This window comes from Oncorhynchus mykiss, chromosome 17 (genome assembly GCF_057628025.1).
Source record: "Oncorhynchus mykiss isolate SJ-2025 chromosome 17, ASM5762802v1, whole genome shotgun sequence".
Classification (NCBI taxonomy): domain Eukaryota; kingdom Metazoa; phylum Chordata; class Actinopteri; order Salmoniformes; family Salmonidae; genus Oncorhynchus; species Oncorhynchus mykiss.
In genome coordinates this window covers 28,569,323-28,589,138 of record NC_143038.1, presented here as the reverse complement: position 1 = coordinate 28,589,138, position 19,816 = coordinate 28,569,323, and the positions used below count along the sequence as shown (strand labels likewise).

The 19,816-nt window shown below is 44.6% G+C and overlaps 1 protein-coding gene across 1 annotated transcript in view; it reads right to left on the bottom strand.

Moving 5' to 3' along the window:
- LOC110493946 (integrin alpha-5) overlaps positions 1-19,816 on the bottom strand; it is a 60,889-nt gene that overhangs the window by 36,493 nt on the left and 4,580 nt on the right. The gene's annotated exons all lie outside the window — the stretch shown is intronic.

The window sequence follows — 19,816 nt, the reverse complement described above, 5'->3', positions numbered from 1 at the left end:
AAGGTCGCAAGAACCCAGTTTGGAACTTCTTAGAGCTGGCCACCCGGCCAAACTGATCACTCGGGGGAGAAGGGCCTTGGTCAGGGATGTGACCAAGAATATGATGGTCACTCTGACAGAGCTCCAGAGTTCCTCTGTGGAGATGGGAGAACTTTCCAGAAGGACAACCATCTCTGCAGCACTCCACCAATCTGGCCTTTATGGTAGAGTGGCCAAACGGAAGCCACTCCTCAGTAAAAGGCACATGACAGCCTACTCGGGAGTTTGCCAAAAGGCACCTAAACGACTCTCAGACCATGACAAAAAAGATTCTCTGGTCCTGATGAAACCAAGATTGAACTCTTTGGCCTGAATGCCAAGTGTCACGTCTGGAGGAAACCAGGCACCGCTCATTATCTGGCCAATACCATCCTTACGGTGAAGCATGGTGGTGGCAGCATCATGGGGATGTTTTTCAATGGCAGGGACTGGGAGACTAATCAGGTTTGAGGGAAAGATAAACAGAGTAGAGAGATTAGAGTAGAGAGATTCTTGATGAAAACCTGCTTCAGATTTCTCAGGACCTCAGACTAAGGCGAAGGTTCACATTCCAACAACGACCCTAAGCACACCGCCAAGACAACGCAAGAGTGGCTTCGGGACAAGTCTCTGAATGTCCTTGAGTGGCCCAGCCAGAGCCCGGACTTGAACCTGATTGAACATCTATGGAGAGACCTGAAAATAGCTGTGCAGCGACGCTCCCCATCCAAGCTGACGGAGCTTGAGAGAATCTGCAGAGAAGAATGGGAGAAACTCCACAAATACAGGTGTGCCAAGCTTCTAGCGTCATACCCAAGAAGACTCAATGAGGTAGTCACTGCCAAAGGTGCTTCAAAAAAGTACTGAGTAAAAGGTCCATTATTTTTATTTTCCTTATGGGCAAACATTTCTAAAAAACTGTTTTGCTCTGTCATTATGTGGTAATGTGTGTAGATTGATGAGGGGGGAAAAACGATTTAATCAATTTTAGAATAAGGTGTTAACGTAACAAAATGTGGAAAAAGTGAAAGGGTCTGAATACCTTCAGATAGGTCAGAGATCCAATCCCACCCAAAATACAGTTGTAAGCCTTTCACAAAGCATTTTGAAGAGGTATTGCTGATCTAGGATCTGGTTCTCGCCTATATTTTGCATTATGATCTGAAAGGCAAAACTGATTTTTTGATCAGCACTTCTACTCTGAGGCCATTTGTGAATACAAGGATCCTCTCTATGCAGTGTGAGCATCACCCTCATTTTAGAGGTCCCTCAACTCTCATTTTAGAGGTGCCCTATCATTATCATCATCATCACCAATCTGTCTTAACCTTCCCCATTAGATCCGTTTCAGGAAATAGACTTGCGTAACTAAGGTTATCATTTGGGAAGTTGTTGAAAGAGCAGATGATGACAGTACTGAATCTGGGGAAAAGATAAAGGACAAAGGGCAGATCATAGCAAAGGCTAGTTCTTATCTCCATCAACTCTACTGGACTGATAGAGGGAGGAAAAGGGTGAGGGGGTAGAAGAGAGAGCGAAGGTGGGAGAAACAGGAAACACATTTTTGGGGGGCGGGGAGGGGGGGGGGGTAGATCAGCTTTAATATAGCTTTAATATTGCAGATAGATTGTAGATTCCATCTGTCACGTTGTGACCTTTATTTCCTTTGTTTTGTCATTATTTAGTATGGTCAGGGCGTGAGTTGGGTGGGCAGTCTATGGTTGTTTTTCTATGATTTGGGTATTTCTATGTTTCGGCCTAGTATGGTTCTCAATCAGAGGCAGGTGTCATTAGTTGTCTCTGATTGAGAATCATACTTAGGTAGCCTGGGTGTCACTGTGTGTTTGTGGGTGATTGTTCCTGTCCCTGTGTTTGTTGTCACAGGATAGGCTGTATAGGTTTTTCACGTTCCGTTTGTTGTTTTGGAGAGTTAAGTTATTTCATGTATCGTTCATTTTCCATTAAAGAAACATGAGTAACCACCACGCTGCTTTTTGGTCCGCTTCTCCTTCTACAGACGAACGTCGTTACAGAATCACCCACCAACCAAGGACCAAGCGGCGTGGTAAACAGAGGCAGCAGCAACAGCAGCAGCAGGAGAAGCGACTGGTGCAGCAGGAGCAACAGCAGCAGCAGCAAAAGCAGCAGCAGGAGGAGCAACAGCAGCAGCAGCAAAAGCAGCAGTGGGAGAGGCTGCACTACTTGGAGAGATGGACTTGGGAGGAGATTCTAGACGGGAAAGGACCCTGGGCAGAGCCAGGAGAATATTGCCGCCCCAAGGCCGAGCTGGAGGCAGCAAAAGCAGAGAGGCGGCATTATGAGGAACTAGCACGGCAGAGCGGATGGAAGCCTGAGAGTCAGCCCCAAAAATGTATTGGGGGGGGCTAACAGGGAATGTGGCTATGCCAGGTAGGAGACCTGTGCAAACTCCCTGTGGTTACCGGGGGGCTAGAGAGACCGGGCAGGCACCTTGTTATGCTTTGGAGCGCACGGTGTCCCCAGTGCGGGTGCACAGCCCGGTGCGGTACATTCCAGCTCCGCGTATCGGCCGGGCTAGAGTGGGCATCGAGCCAAGTGCCATGAAGGCTCTACGCATCTGGTCTCCAGTGCGTCTCCTTGGGCCGGCTTACATGGCACCAGCCTTGCGCACGGTGTCCCCGGTTCGCCTGCATAGCCCAGTGCGGGCTATTCCACCTCGCCGCACTGGCAGGGGACCGGGACCATTCAACCGGGTAAGGTTGGGCAGGCTCGGTGCTCAAGAGCTCCAGCGAGCCTGCACGGCCCGGTCTATCCGTCACCACCTCCACGCACCAGCCCTCCGGTGGCAGCCGGAGGGCATCTGGCAAATGTTTAACAACCATACCTGGTGCAAAAAGACTCCTTTATTATTAAGACACTATTCACAGTGTCACGTTCTGACACCCCCGTATCAGGCTGTCTCTCCGGCCCATCCTTACAGGGGCTCCCTCCTCTCCAGCGCTGCCGGAGTCTCCCACCTCTCCGGCACTACCAGAGCCTTCCTGCACTCCAGCGCTGCCGGAGTCTCCCGCCTCTCCGGCGCTACCAGAGCCTTCCTCCTGTCCAGCGCTGCCGGAGTCTCCTGCCTGTTCGGCGCTACGAGAGCTACTCAGTCCGGCGCTTCCAGAGCCTTCCTCCTCTCCAGCGCCGCCAGTGCCGCCCATCTGCCCAGCGCCGCCAGTGCCGCCCGTCTGCCCAGTGCCGCCCGTCTGCCCAGCGCCGCCAGTGCCGCCCGTCTGCCCAGCGCCGCCAGTGCCGCCCGTCTGCCCAGCGCCGCCAGTGCCGCCCGTCTGCCCGGAGCCGCCAGTGCCGCCCGTCTGCCAGGGGCCGCCAGTGCCGCCAGTCTGCCAGGGGCCGCCAGTGCCGCCCGTCTGCCAGGGGCCGCCAGTGCCGCCAGTCAACCAGGGGCCGCCAGTCAGCCAGGGGCCGCCAGGGGCCGCCAGTCAGCCAGGGGCCGCCAGTCAGCCAGGGGCCGCCAGTAAGCCAGGGGCCGCCCGAGCAGCTGCCCCTCTGTCCCGAGCAGCTGCCGCCCCTCTGTCCCGAGCAGCTGCCTCCCCTCTGTCCCGAGCAGCTGCCCCTCTGTCCCGAGCAGCTGCCTCCCCTCTGTCCCGAGCAGCTGCCCCTCTGTCCCGAGCAGCTGCCCCTCTGTCCCGAGCAGCTGCCCCTCTGTCCCGAGCAGCTGCCCCTCTGTCCCGAGCAGCTGCCCCTCTGTCCCGAGCAGCTGCCCCTCTGTCCCGAGCAGCTGCCCCTCTGTCCCGAGCTTCTGCCCCTCTGTCACGAGCTTCTGCCCCTCTGTCCCGAGCTGCCCTTCTGTCCAGTGGGGTCATTGAGAGGGGTGGCCATGGTTAGAAAGCCACGGAGGCGGACAATAAGGCGGACTAAGACAATGGTGAAGTGGGGTCCGCGTCCCGCGCCAGAGCCGCCACCGCGGACAGACGCCCACCCACACCCTCCCCTATAGGTTAAGTTTTTGCGGCCGGAGTCTGCACCTTTGGGGGGGGGGGGGGTACTGTCACGTTCTGACCTTTATTTCCTTTGTTTTGTCATTATTTAGTATGGTCAGGGCGTGAGTTGGGTGGGCAGTCTATGGTTGTTTTTCTATGGTTTGGGTATTTCTATGTTTCGGCCTAGTATGGTTCTCAATCAGAGGCAGGTGTCATTAGTTTTCTCTGATTGAGAATCATACTTAGGTAGCCTGGGTGTCACTGTGTGTTTGTGGGTGATTGTTCCTGTCCCTGTGTTTGTTGTCACAGGATAGGCTGTATAGGTTTTTCACGTTCCGTTTGTTTTGTAGAGTTAAGTTATTTCATGTATCGTTCATTTTCCATTAAAGAAACATGAGTAACCACCACGCTGCTTTTTGGTCCGCTTCTCCTTCTACAGACTAACGTCATTACACCATCAATGTAATTGTCTGCATCATTTCCAATCCCCCATATATTTTTGTGTAAATATATACAGTACCAGTTTTTTTGATTGTGGAGGACAGGTCATCTGATGCAGCACTTCATCACTCTCCTTCTTGGTCAAATAGCCCTTATACAGTCTGGAGGTAGGTTTTGTGTCATTGTCCTTTTGAAAATCAAATGATAGTTCCACCAAGTGCAAATCAGATGGGATGGTGTATCACTGCAGAATGCTGTGGTAGCCATGCTGGTCAAGTGTACCTTGAATTGTAAATAAATCACAGACAGTGTTACCAGCAAAGCACTGTCACACCTCCACCTCCATGCTTCACGGTGGGAACCACACATGCGGAGATCATCCGTTCACCTACTCTGCGTCTCATAAAGACAAGGCGGTTGGAACCAAAAATCTAAAATTTAGACTCATCAGACCGAAGGACAGATTTACACAGGTCTAATGTCCCTTGCTCCTGTTATTTTGCCCAAGCAAGTCTCGTTTTCTTATTGCTGTCCTTTAGTAGTGGTTTCTTTGCAGCAATTCGACCATGAAGGGCTAATTTGGTCTCCTCTGAACAGTTGATGTTAAGATATGTCTGTTACTTGAACTCTGTGAAACATTTATTTGGGCTGCAATCTGAGGTGCAGTTAATTGCTGTTTTCTGAGTCTGGAAACTCTAATGAACGTATCCTTTGCAGCAGAGGTAACTCTGGGTCTTCCTTTCTTGTGGATGTGTCCTCATGAGAGCTAGTTTCTTCATAGCGCTTGATGGTTTTTGCGACTGCACTTGAAGAAACTTTCAAAGTTCTTGAAATGATGGACTGTCATTTCTCTTTGCTTATTTGAGCTGTTCTTGCCATAATATGGACTTTGTCTTTTACCAAATAGGGATATCTTCTGCATAGCAACCCTACCTACCTGGAACGAATTGCAAAAATCTCTGAAGCTGGAGACTCACATCTCCCTCACTAGCTTTAAGCACCAGCTGTCAGAGCAGTTTACAGATCACTGCACCTGTACTTAGCCTATCTGTAAACAGCCCATCTATCCACCTACCTCATCCCCATACTGGTACTTATTTATTTATTTTGCTCCTTTGCACCCCAGTATCTCTACCTGCACATTCATCTTCTGCCGATCTACCATTTCAGTGTTTAAATGCTATATTGTAATTACTTCGCCACCATGGCCTATTTATTTCCTTAACTTACCTCATTTGCACTCACTGTATATAGACTTTTTGTTTTCTTTTGTTCTACTGTATTATTGACTGTATGTTTTGTTTATTCCATGTGTAACTCTGTGTTGTTGTATGTGTCGAATTGCTACGCTTTATCTTGGCCAGGTCACAGTTGCAAATGAGAACTTGTTCTCAACTAGCCTACCTGGTTAAATAAAGGTGAAATAAAAAAAATAAAAATATACCATGTCACAACACAACTGATTGGCTCAAACACATTAGAGAGAGCACGTAGCTGTGCTAGAGCACGTAGCTGTGCTAGAGCACGTAGCTGTGCTCTGCCCCTGATGGCGCAAAAGCCATGACAGGGAGACATAGTGGAGGGGTAACGCGCGTGCAAACAGTTGCTCCCGACGCCACTTGGGTACACTGCAGCATCCACCGAGAGGCTCTTGCTGCCAAGGGAATACCTGACAGCTTGAAAGACGTGTTGGATACTACAGTGAAAATGGTTAACTTTGTTAAAGCAAGGCCCCTGAACTCTCGTGTATTTTCTGCACTTTGCAATGATATGGGCAGCGACCGTGTAACGCTTTTACAACATACAGAAGTGCGCTGGTTATCAAGGGACAAAGTATTTACATGTTTTTCTTAATTGAGAGACGAGCTTAAAGTTTTCTTTACTGACCACTTGCATGATGACGCGTTTCTCACACAACTGGCCTATCTGGGTGATGTTTTTTCTCGCCTGAATGACCTGAATCTAGGATTACAGGGACTCTCTGCAACTGTATACAATGTGGGGGACAAAATTGAGGCTATGATTAAGAAGTTGGAGCTCTTCTCTTTTTGCATTAACAAGAACAACTTGTTCTTGGTCTTTCCATCATTGTATGATTTTTTTATGTGTTCAAATGAACTCAAGCTTACGGACAATGTCAAATGTGATGTAGAGAAGCACCTGAGTGAGTTGGGTGCGCAATTACGCAGGTACTTTCCCAAAACGGATGACACAAACAACTGGATTCGTTATCTGTTTCATGCCCTGCCTCCAGTCCACTTACTGATATCTGAACAAGAGAGCCTTTGCAACAAGCGATTCTGTGAAATTTGAATATAATCAGAAGCCATTGCCAGATTTCTGGATTTGGCTGCGATCAGAGTATCATGTGAGTGGATTCTCGGCCCTCACTAGCATGACAACTCAATACAGTCACAGACAGTGTGTCGAAAATTATTTAAGACTTGAAACTCTCTCCAATACAACCCAACATTGCAGAGTTATGTACATCCTTTCAAGCACACCCTTCTCATTAACCTGTGGTGAGTTATTCACAATTTTCGATTAACAAATAAGGTTTCATATGTAAGATGGATAAATAAAGAGCAAAATTATTGATTATTATTATATTATTATTTGTGCTCTGGTCCTATAAGAGCTCTTAGTCACTTACCACGAGCCGAGTTATGACAAAAACTCACACTCATTCTTATTTTTAATAAATGTATCGTAAAGTGTGTGTGTGGCAGGCTTACAATGATGGCAAAGAACAACATTTGAGAGTGCGCTGACCCTGGTGGTAGAGGGGGTACGCAACTGGAGGTTGCGGGACTATAAAAAGTTTGGGAACCACTGTCGTAGAGGAAACTGGTATACTTTCTATTTATTACAATTTTCTTTAACCATTTTTGGTCTTTAATGCAGGGCCGACAGACAAGTTCCTTACTTTTCCCCCCTTCCACTTGTCTCTTCCATTTTTGTGGTAATGCTGCAATTAGTTGTTGTAATTTGGGGTAGAGCAGACATTTCCAGAAATTTTTGTTAGCTGCATGTGTGACATAACTCCACCAGTCTTATTTATGATATAATTTACAAAGATTATACATTTTCTGATGTTATTGAAAAATTATGTGTTTTTAATCAATTAGTACATTTGAGTTTAACCACAATATTTTTGTATCGTTTGTTCTGTCTTTTCTGGTGGATTAAACTGAAATTGCAACCAACTTTATATGGCTTGTTTCAAAAATGTCAATATTTTGGAGATCATTTCATTTTCAAATAACCTAAAGTGAGAGGTTCTAATCTGAATAAAGTGAAAAGGCCATTTTTGAACATGTGGTGAGACTGAAGTAACAGGAAACCCATTCTAGTCCAGTCTACTTCCAGTGGGCTCAAACATCTTTCCACAATCAAAAAGACTACATATGAAACATGTAGTTGTTCAGATAGTATTCCACCGAAGAAGCTAAACACGGCACATATTCCATTGAGGTATTAAGCTTAAGAGTGGCTGGGGTGGAGGGTTTAAGATTTGTGGTTAAAAAGTATTTTGTTTCCTAGGGTATGAAAGGATGATATCTAGGATCTCTGGATCCATCCACCCATGCCTGAGTAATAAGCTACTGAATCAAGATTTGATTCTGCCTGACAGGATTATCAAGTGTACCTAGACAGAATTCACTGGGCAAAAACTGCTTGAATCAAAGATGTTTCCACGTCATTTCAACCCCCCAAAAATCTATGTGATGACATTGAATCAACACGGAAAACTGGTTGGATATGCAAAAAGTAATCAACGTAAGGGTGTTTCGTCTCAACTTTTAACATAAATCCAATGAAATGGTGACATTTTTTGTTGATTTCACGTTTCAGATTAGTTGACAACCTAACCAAATGTGAATCAAAATCAGTCTTTGAACTGACGTCTGTGTCCAGTGGGAAGCATGTCTGTTTGGGAGTTAGCAGGTTTTTCTGACTTTGCAAGATGGTAATCATAGACATACAGTGAATATTAGGCATTGTGGAGCCTTGTAGTTTCGTAAGAATGAGAATGTAAAATGTTAAATGGGAAAAAGTGGGACTGAGAATTAACTGAGCTAAAACAGTGTGTGGGGAGGGGGGACAGAGACAGAAAGAGAGAAAGATAGAGCGAGAGAGACAATCCGTCTACCCTTTCAAGGCAGCCACACAAACAGCCGAGCACAGGGGAATTGCAAAGCTTTAGATGTCAATGAATGATGACATTAACAGAGATCAGAGAGCCTCCGAGTCAAGGGGCCCCCAAATGTCTGGCGAGCATAAGAGGAATATTTACACGGCAGGATTAACTTTCCTATAAACCATTCACTATGCAGTCTCTCACTCTTTTGAGGACTAAGTTTTTGGGAACCGTTCTCTTTCAGATACACACTCGAGCTCCCCTGTGATTTCTCAAAGTGTTGAGTTGCTAAGTGCCCTTTAAGTCAATGATATACAACTAAAAAGAATATGAAAACATAAAGCAAAGGGAAACCATACCATAGCTAGAGTAACAATATCAGAGTAATGACACATGAATGAGCCAACTTGAATCTACTGGCCAAACATATAGCAACACAGTAATGTTATCCACCTCGATTCAAATAGTATTTGTTTTCTTTCAAGTACTTTGAGTTACTTTGAGTACTTTGATTGAGCTTGCCTGGATTGCTATATGGGTAGGGCTTGCACCTTTGAGTCTATTCCATTGGTTCCATGACGCCAGGCAAGCCAAATCCAGTGGTGTAAAGTACTGAATTAAAAATACTACTAAGTAGTTTTTGGGGGGTATCTGTACTTTACTTTACTATTTATATTTTTTGACAACTTTTAGTTTTACATAAAATTATGTACTTTTTACTCCATACATTTTCTCTGACACCCAAAAGTACATTTTGAATGGCTAGCAGTACAGGAAAATGGTCAAATACATGCACTTATCAAGAAAACATTCATCGTCATCCCTTTTGCCTCAGATCTGGTGGACTCACTAAACATATATTCATTGTTTATAAATCATGACTGAGTGTAGGAGTGTGCCCCTGGCTACCGTAAATAAAATAAAAACTTCTTAATATAGGGAATTTTTAATTATTTATACTTACAATTTTACTTTCAATACATAAGTATATTTGAGCCATTACATTTACTCGTTACATATTATTGCCAGACACCCTCTTTACCAAAACAATGGCCTTCTATCTTAAGTAGGCTTATTGACTTACACTGTGGATGTTGCCGAGACACAAACAACAGTGGTATGCTGAAAAACAGCAAACTCTGGATATCGCCTGTATGGCAAAACAATCTAATATGTGGCATGCATGAAATTGAGCAGAACATTTTCGGGCGAGTGTGTCACTCTATTTGTCTCTCTACGACCGCAACTGCTCCACCTAATCCCAACTTGACTTATTTGACCCCAAACAAGACAGACACAATTGCAACAGGCATATGATAACATTTGGGAAATCAAAACAGCAACAATTGCTAGGTATTCAATTATTTTGTTTATTTCAACATAAAGACTAACATTGTCCAGTCCTGACCAGTGTCACGTCTACTCCCGCTCATCTCCTCCTGTGTTCGACGTCGCCGGTATACTAACCACCGGTCCTTGATCCATCATTACGCACACCGGGCATCAATCATTACGCGCACCTGCACGTCATCATGAGGCACACCTGGACTTCATTACCTCACTTATTACCTCCCCTATATCTGGCACTCCCTTAGGTTCTTTCCCCAGTTAGTATTGTTCCTTTGTTTATGTGTTGACACTACTGTTATGTTGTCTCGGTCCATGTTTGTTGTTTTACTAAACGTTTCACCTGCTTCTCGATTCTCAGCATCTCTGTTACAATGGAAGCAGCAGGAAAACAGAATATCTCCCAGACGGTTGACAAGCAGGGATACCTTCTACGTCAACACCATGACCAGCTGGCACAACTGGGGACGATTATGGAAGAGGTTCTTCGCAGTGTGCAACGTCTCGAACATACCGGGAGGAGTTGTCGTCAACTAGCGGAGGATATTCTACAACCAGTCGAGCCAGCACAACAGCACATTCAGCAACCAGCTCAGGTCAATGATACCTGTTTGTCCCTCCCGAATAAATATGACAGCACCCCATGTAAATGCTGTGGCTTCCTTCTTCAGTGCTCCCTCTACTTTACGCACCAAATGGGAGCCCCCACCACCGAGAGGTCCAAGATTGCCACGGTTATTTCTCTGCTGACTGGGTGGGTGTTGGAATGGGAGAGAGGAAGAGCTAGACTCATATGAGGGGTTCATGGCTCTGTTCAAATGCATCTTTGATCATCCCCCGGAGGGTAGAGAGGGGGGTGAGTGCCTACTCCAATTACGGCAGGGGGACCAGACGACTGCTGAGTATGCGCTCACCTTCCGGACAGTAGCAGCATTCAGGGGATGGAACGAACCGGCACTTTCTATGCTATTCAGAAGCGGTCTGCACAAGGAGGTCCAGACGGAACTGGCCTGTCGTGACGACAACCTCTCCTTGGACGCACTCATTGTGATGGCCATCCATCTGGATAACCTATTTCGGAAGCACCGGTACTCTCATCGCTTCTCTCCCTCCCTCAGTGAACACTCTGGATCAGAGCCTGAACACACGCCTCCCCGCGGAGTGACGGAGACAGCCGGGGCTCTGTCTGTATTGGGTCAAGGAGGGCTCCAATGGTGTCAGGCACTTCCTAATCCGGGATCCACAAGAGCAGAGGGACGGTCACGTGATTTTCCACCTCCTAGGGAAGGACTGAGTATTCCATCTTTATCACTTTCTCTTTTTGGTATCCATCACACTAGTTGACTGTCCCTCGTGTACTGTGTCTACAGCGTTAGTGGATTCTGGTGCCGCGGGGAACTTTATTGACCAGACGCTTGAAGCCTCTCTTAACATCATCATACCAGCTCTCCGTTCCCGGTCCAAGACCCGCGGACTGTGCCATCGACCTGCTGGCAGGGTCTGTGCCTCTGTGCAGACGCATCTACCCTCTGTCGGTGGCTGAGACTCTGGCCATGGAGCATTACATCCAAGAGGCGCTCCAACAAGGTTTCATCCGCATGTCCACATCTCCTATGTCGATTGGTTTCTTCTTCGTAGCCAAGAAGAATGGATGGTTACGTCCATGTATTGATAACAGAGGACTGGCCACTACGAGTACTTGGTGATGCCATTTGGCTTAGCCAATTCTCCGTCAGTGTTCCAGGCATTCGTTAACGAGGTGTTCAGGGAAATGCTGGGATGCCAGGTGGTCGTGTATATTGACATCATCCTGGTCTACTAGGCTACCCTGGAGGATCACATCACTCACGTTCGAGCAGTCCTGGAACGCCTCCTGGCTAACCAACTGTTTGTCAAGACTGAGAAGTGCCAATTTTAGGCTACCAAATTAGCCCGCAGGGACTGAGGAAGGATGACAAGGTAGATGCGGTCAGGTCATGGCCAGTCCCAAACACCATAGAGGGGTTACAACGGTTTTGGGGTTTGCCAACTTCTAATGCCGTTTCATCAGGAACTTCAGCTCTGTCGCCTCACCTCTCTCCTCAAGGGTGGCCCCTGTAGGTTGGTGTGGAGCCCAGCAGCCAACGAGGCTATCGCCCCATTGCTCAAACACCCAGATCCCATGATATAATTTGTGGTGGAGGTGGATGCTTCAGAGGTGGGCGTGGGGGCAGTTCTGTCTCAACGACAGGGTAATCGACAGAAATTGTATCCGTGTGCATATTACTCTAAGAAACTGTCCCCCACAGAGAGGAATTATGACGTTGGTGATCGAGAGCTCCTGGCGGTGAAGTTGGCATTAGTGGATTGGAGAGACTGGCTGGAGGGAGCCAAGGAACCATTCATCATCTTCACTGACCATCGGAACCTGGAGTACACACGGACAGAAAGAGGCTGAATCTGCACCAAAAAAGGTGGACCCTTTTCTTCCCAAGGTTTGACTTCACTTCGCTGACCTATTGCCCAGGTTAAATAAACACCAAGGCCGATGCCCTGTCCTTTCTACGATTCGGGAGAGGGTTGTGTCAAAAATGCACCTATAATGTGGACATTCGCCAGACGGGTATGGAGAGCCTATATGGAGAAGCTTGGGGTCACGGTCAGCCTCACTCCTGGGTATAGGCCTTAGTCCAACGGGCAGATGGAGAGGATGAACTAGGAGCTGGGGAGGTTCCTGAGGAGTCACTGTCAGGACCAGTAGGGAGAGTGGGCTCGATTCCTTCCATGGGAGGAGTACGCCCAGAACTCACTACGTCACTCCTCCACTGGGTTAATCCCATTCCAGTGTGTTCTGGGTTTTCAGCCGGTCCTGGCTCCAGGGACCCCGGGCCAGACCTAAGCCCCTGCAGTTGATGAGTGGTTCTGGTGCGCAGAAGTGTGGAGTGATGCTCACTTGAGACCCAGGTGACGTATAGGTTAGAGCTACACAGTGACCACAGTGACCACTGTGACCACTGTGTCTCACCTTTTCATGTCTCCCTTCTCAGGCTGGTGGTTCCTGGTCCCCTAGCTGATGCTGCCCCCCCCCCCCCTCCGGACATCGATGGGGTATAGCCTATTCCGTCAGATCTCTACTGGACTGGGGGTCGGTTCGTCATGGGGGTCGGTTCCAGTACCTAGTGGACTGGGAAGGGTATGAACCCAGAGGAGCGGGGTTGGGTTCCGGTGGAGGACATTCTGGATCCCAACATCATCCTTGATTTCCACCTTCCCCTCCCAGACCAGGATTCATCATTACACACACCTGGCATTAATCATTACACACACCTGCATGTCATCATGAGACACACCTGGACTCCATTACCTCCCCTATATCTGGCACACCCTTAAGTTCTTTCCCCAGTCAGTATTGTTTATGTGTAGATGCTACTGTTGTCTCGTTCCATGTTTTATTAAACGTTTCACCTGCTTCTCAACTCTCAGTGTCTCCGTTACAACCAGATTTTTAAAAATGCATCATGGGGGGGGGGGGGGGGTAGAGCCAACAAGGCGACTGAATCAACATTTTCATAATGGCTCCACAACACACATTTTGCCCCCCCCCCCCCCAATGCTTAACTAAGCAAACAGAGGGAGACTTAAGCAATTTCCTTCCTGCTGGTGTCAGACAACGTGTACATTTAAGTCAATGGCATAAATCCAGTTCTGCCTCAGAGGATGGTAGAAAGGGTGCTGTGGCGGCCGGAGTTGATATAGGCCTCTATTTGTTTAAACATCACTCAGCTCAGCCCCTATGCCAATATTGGCTCTGCCCATATGGTGACCCTCAGATTTGAGTAAATGGGTTGTCCTTGACAATTAGTGAAATGAGCATTTACAACAAGTGACCAAATCCCTGACTTACATGATAGGCCTAATGATAATATCACAGCTAAATCTCTAGTGTTCCCATTGTGAACCAGGCCTACATGACTAACTTGATGCCCTTTTCTCAGGATTAGTTCAACCATAGTATGACACTGTAGTTGTTCAAAACCTAGGTCTAGGGAGCGTCATCTCTCACTATTTGACACTGTAGTTGTCCCCAGGCTCAATTGCTACCATGAGATGAACCTACAGTACATGTACAAGGGCTGTGCTTACTTCCTGAGTAATAGGGCAAGATGATACTTCAGTTCAGTCAAAACCGTTGGAGTTCCTCTCTGTTGATGGTCTCCTATTGGTCATTTAAAAGAAAAAGGAGTTGAAGTTCACTATAACAGATGCCTTTATGGCCCATGCCCTTTTGTCTTCAGCTGCCATGATGCTGTTGATGACGATAGTCGTTCTAAATAGGCTGTGTGTGTATCCGTCCTAAAATGTAGGATAAGCCTTTGCCACAATTGCCGAAAAGCCTATTCATTCAAATAATATTTTTTTATCAGCATAGGCCTGGAAAAATTTGAGGTTTTAGGGGAATGGTGTTAAAGTTTCATGACATTTTTCCTTCTACTGTAGGCTATATCATTTTATATCAATGAATCCGTAAATATGAGAGAATCGATTATAAACAAGTGAACTTGAAGTTTAATGCATTTTTCCTAAAAGGATCGGGATGGGGTAGGGGTGGCACAGCAGCGATGCGCACTTGTCAAAGTGATTATAACAATAGCAGGCCTACAATGCACTGCGTCATTTGTGTACGTGTGATGTACTGTATGAAGTGCGAGCACATTACACAAGTTCAGTTGTTGATTTGATCCATGAAGGTTGTGGTACCACTACATTCCTATAACATTGGTTGGACAAAAATAATGCAACTCTTGAGTACCTAATTTGATGGTACTCAAGACAAAAACGCATTTCAGTTGGTAGAACAGGCCTAATTGTGTTACTTAATTTCAGCTGTGAATGCTAAGATTTTTCTTTTAGTGAAAGGTGAAAAGTGGTGTTACCTGCTGTGGGCGTCGGCTAAGTAGGCCTAGCTACATGTTTGAATCTTATTTAATCTCACTCACCAATTAGTAAAACAGCAGGGAGGGGGTCCTTCTTGTATTTGTCAAAGTCAATGACATCCCTATTCACCCAAGGATTTGAATTTCCCCTTAATATACAGTATATGATCCAACTCCCACAAAATGCTGAATATGTAAGTGTGTAATATATCACAAAAGAATAGCTGAATAATGACAAATGCTCAATCTGGTACACGCCTAGTTACTGATCAGAGGCTTTGCTGAAGAAAGTGAACATTTGGCAAATGGCCTTCTTAGCTGAGTTATAACAATTTCGGACAGAAAATGTGATATATTACCTGTAAAAAATGTATGGCAATGTTTATATGACCCTGATTCAAACAGCCCCTTATTTACCGAGTGGTGCAGCGGTCTAAGGCACTGCATCTCAGTGCTAGAGGCGTCACTACAGACCCTAGTTCGATTCCAGGCTGTATCACAACTGGCCTTGATTGGGAGTCCCATAGAGCGGCGCAAAATTGGCCAAGCGTCGTCCGTGTTAGGGTTTGGCCAGTGTAGGCCGTCATTGTAAATAACAATTTGTTCTTAATTGCCTAGTTAAATAAAGAAAAATTTAAATACCACTTTCTTGCAGGTATACTCTTTTATACATATCAGGTTTTTTTTTTTAAACCATGGGGGCTGTTTGCATTTTAAATTAGGCAGGTGTTAAACAGTGGAAGTGTTATTGAATTTACAGGAATCATGATTAGGTCTTTGGTGGATTTTAATTTGCAATGTGTTTTACCCCTTTCCCCTTTCAGATACACCAAAAAACAGGCAAAAAGAAGCAGGCATGGTCAATTTGTGGGATTTTGGTCTGTGTATGAAAGGGATATTACAAGCAAAAACAAGTTTCTTCAACATTTTCTTGCCTAGGAACCCCTTCCCAGGCAAACTGGTGACCCAGAAACCACCATTGGCAGAATAAAAAAAAGTATCATCAGGTGGATGAGAATGGTAAGGAGAAGTAAACAACATTTTAAAATTAATCGTTTTGGTCGAGAGTTTTACATTATTTCGACCTCTCTACGTCATAACATAGCCTATTAGCTAGAAAGGAAACTCCAAACACATTTTCACTAAGAACAGCTGTTACGCCTCGATCACACCTACAGCGTCATTGCAATGTGTGACATCAGGGTCAACATTTGTAAATGGTTTGATATACATTTAAATGTTATTTTCTTTACGTTTCAAATGTGTAGTTACAGGAATAAAAGTCCAGATAGGCACAATGAGACCATAACTCCAAGCAAAACAAAACATCTACATTCAAATTGTCACATGAAACATGGACACAGCATCTTTCTTTGTCATGCCTAGTAGCCAAGTCTGTCTGTGCTTTAGTCAACTTGTCAATCATGTTAAACATATAAAAGATAAACAACAGGATTTCTATATTTAAAAAAAAATAGATATAAGAATTTAATACAATAATATAATATATCTGGGTTCTGTCAATAAAATCATTGATAATAATAACCAATAATGAAATATTATAATCGGTAAACCATTGAAACCACACATCCTTGTTTCAATCCAAACAGTTAGATGTGCAACTGCTAACTTCAGCTAGGGCATATCTCTAGTCTAGCAATAGATACTGTTGTGTTGGCTGAATAGCGTAATTTAATAAGGTGACCAATGGTTAGCTAGGAATGTAGGATATATCAGTTAGGCTTGGGCGGTATATATTATATACCGTATACCTGGGTATTTTTCAATAAGTCAATACCGTTGAAACTATATCTTTGAAGTTTACCTTTACATTTAAAAATGTGTAGCTATTTTTTTAAGGAAATACCTGCTGTCAAATTATGCAATGCGTTAGGAGATAAAGCAGATTGCGTTCTTATTTCACCTGTCACATTATTTTACATTATGAAACTTGTGTAGTTACCCAGAACAGTTGAGCCAGTCATGTGTTTGTTTGTAAATAGCACAATGGGAGAAAACGGTCCAGCTGTGTCCAGCTGATATATTGAAAGTCTGAAGTGTTTTTTTGCTTCAATAGAGTGATCAGGGACGTGCAACTATAGCTTTCCTTCACAGAAAATACATTAGCTTAATTTTCATCAGTGCAACTGGCAGCCACACAAGTAGATGAGTTTACAATGAAAAAGCAAGTTATTTTTTTGCAAAACTTATGGATGGCCTTCTTATTTCGAATGTTTAGGCCTATCATAGAAAAAGTGTTACCACCTACATTTCCAAATGTTTTGCTTAAATGTAATCATGCATTTTACAGGAGAAAAAGGATGGCTAAAAGTAACAGAGAAAAGTAGCTACACATCAGTCAGATCGTCTGCTGATAGAATGCCCGTTTGTGAATTCTCATCGGAGTTTAGAAGTGCAACTGAAGCACGGAATAAGTCTGATGCCGAGCAGAAATTACAATAAGAATAATTTTAGATCTGCGTTTACAAAACGCAGCAAGATATTTCTTAAGTGTTTCATATTTTTTTCCTGAGTGAAAAACGCTGAATTCTAGTTATACTAAATTAATAAGTTAAATAAATTAGTAATACATTTTCTCCGTTCTCTGCTCATTAGCTCCTCCCCCCTGTTCTCCAATCAGAGCAGGCAGGCCCATTGCTGTAGCGACTCCAGACTCCACACAGACCTGTGTCTGTGTGGAGTCATATATATATATATATATATATATATATATATATATATATATATATATATATATATATATACAGTGCCTTGCGAAAGTATTCGGCCCCCTTGAACTTTCCACCTTTTGCCACATTTCAGGCTTCAAACATAAAGATATAAAACTGTATTTTTTTGTGAAGAATCAACAACAAGTGGGACACAATCATGAAGTGGAACAACATTTATTGGATATTTCAAACTTTTTTAACAAATCAAAAACTGAAAAATTGGGCGTGCAAAATTATTCAGCCCCCTTAAGTTAATACTTTGTAGCGCCACCTTTTGCTGCGATTACAGCTGTAAGTCGCTTGGGGTATGTCTCTATCAGTTTTGCACATCGAGAGATCCTCCTTGCAAAACAGCTCGAGCTCAGTGAGGTTGGATGGAGAGCATTTGTGAACAGCAGTTTTCAGTTCTTTCCACAGATTCTCGATTGGATTCAGGTCTGGACTTTGACTTGGCCATTCTAACACCTGGATATGTTTATTTTTGAACCGTTCCATTGTAGATTTTGCTTTACGTTTTGGATCATTGTCTTGTTGGAAGACAAATCTCCGTCCCAGTCTCAGGTCTTTTGCAGACTCCATCAGGTTTTCTTCCAGAATGGTCCTGTATTTGGCTCCATCCATCTTCCCATCAATTTTAACCATCTTCCCTGTCCCTGCTGAAGAAAAGCAGGCCCAAACCATGATGCTGCCACCACCATGTTTGACAGTGGGGATGGTGTGTTCAGCTGTGTTGCTTTTACGCCAAACATAACGTTTTGCATTGTTGCCAAAAAGTTCAATTTTGGTTTCATCTGACCAGAGCACCTTCTTCCACATGTTTGGTGTGTCTCCCAGGTGGCTTGTGGCAAACTTTAAAGGACACTTTTTATGGATATCTTTAAGAAATGTCTTTCTTCTTGCCACTCTTCCATAAAGGCCAGATTTGTGCAATATACGACTGATTGTTGTCCTATGGACAGAGTCTCCCACCTCAGCTGTAGATCTCTGAAGTTCATCCAGAGTGATCATGGGCCTCTTGGCTGCATCTCTGATCAGTCTTCTCCTTGTATGAGCTGAAAGTTTAGAGGGACGGCCAGGTCTTGGTAGATTTGCAGTGGTCTGATACTCCTTCCATTTCAATATTATCGCTTGCACAGTGCTCCTTGGGATGTTTAAAGCTTGGGAAATCTTTTTGTATCCAAATCCGGCTTTAAACTTCTTCACAACAGTATCTCGGACCTGCCTGGTGTGTTCCTTGTTCTTCATGATGCTCTCTGCGCTTTTAACGGACCTCTGAGACTACCACAGTGCAGGTGCATTTATTCGGAGACTTGATTACACACAGGTGGATTGTATTTATCATCATTAGTCATTTAGGTCAACATTGGATCATTCAGAGATCCTCACTGAACTTCTGGAGAGAGTTTGCTGCACTGAAAGTAAAGGGGCTGAATAATTTTGCACGCCCAATTTTTCAGTTTTTGATTTGTTAAAAAAGTTTGAAATATCCAATAAATGTCGTTCCACTTCATGATTGTGTACCACTTGTTGTTGATTCTTCACAAAAAAATACAGTTTTATATCTTTATGTTTGAAGTCTGAAATGTGGCAAAAGGTCGCAAAGTTCAAGGGGGCCGAATACTTTCGCAAGGCACTGTAAATATATATATATATATATATATATATATATATATATATATATATATATATATATATGTATGTATATATATATATATATATATACACGGTGGGGAGAACAAGTATTTGATACACTGTTGATTTTGCAGGTTTTCCAACTTACAAAGCATGTAGAGGTCTGTAATTTTTATCATTGGCACACTTCAACTGTGAGAGACAGAATCTAAAACAAAAATCCATAAAATCACATTGTATGATTTTTAAGTAATTAATTTGCATTTTATTGCATGACATAAGTATTTGATACATCAGAAAAGCAGAACTTAATATTTGGTACAGAAACCTTTGTTTGCAATTACAGTGATCATACGTTTCCTGTAGCTCTTGACCAGGTTTGCACACACTGCAGCAGGGATTTTGGCACACTCCTCCATACAGACCTTCTCCAGATCCTTCAGGTTTCAGGGCTGTCGCTGGGCAATACGGACTTTCAGCTCCCTCCAAAGATTTTCTATTGGGTTCAGGTCTGGAGACTGGCTAGGCCACTCCAGGACCTTGAGATGCTTCTTACGGAGCCACTCCTTAGTTGCCCTGGCTGTGTGTTTTGGGTCATTTTCATGCTGGAAGACCCAGCCACGACCCATC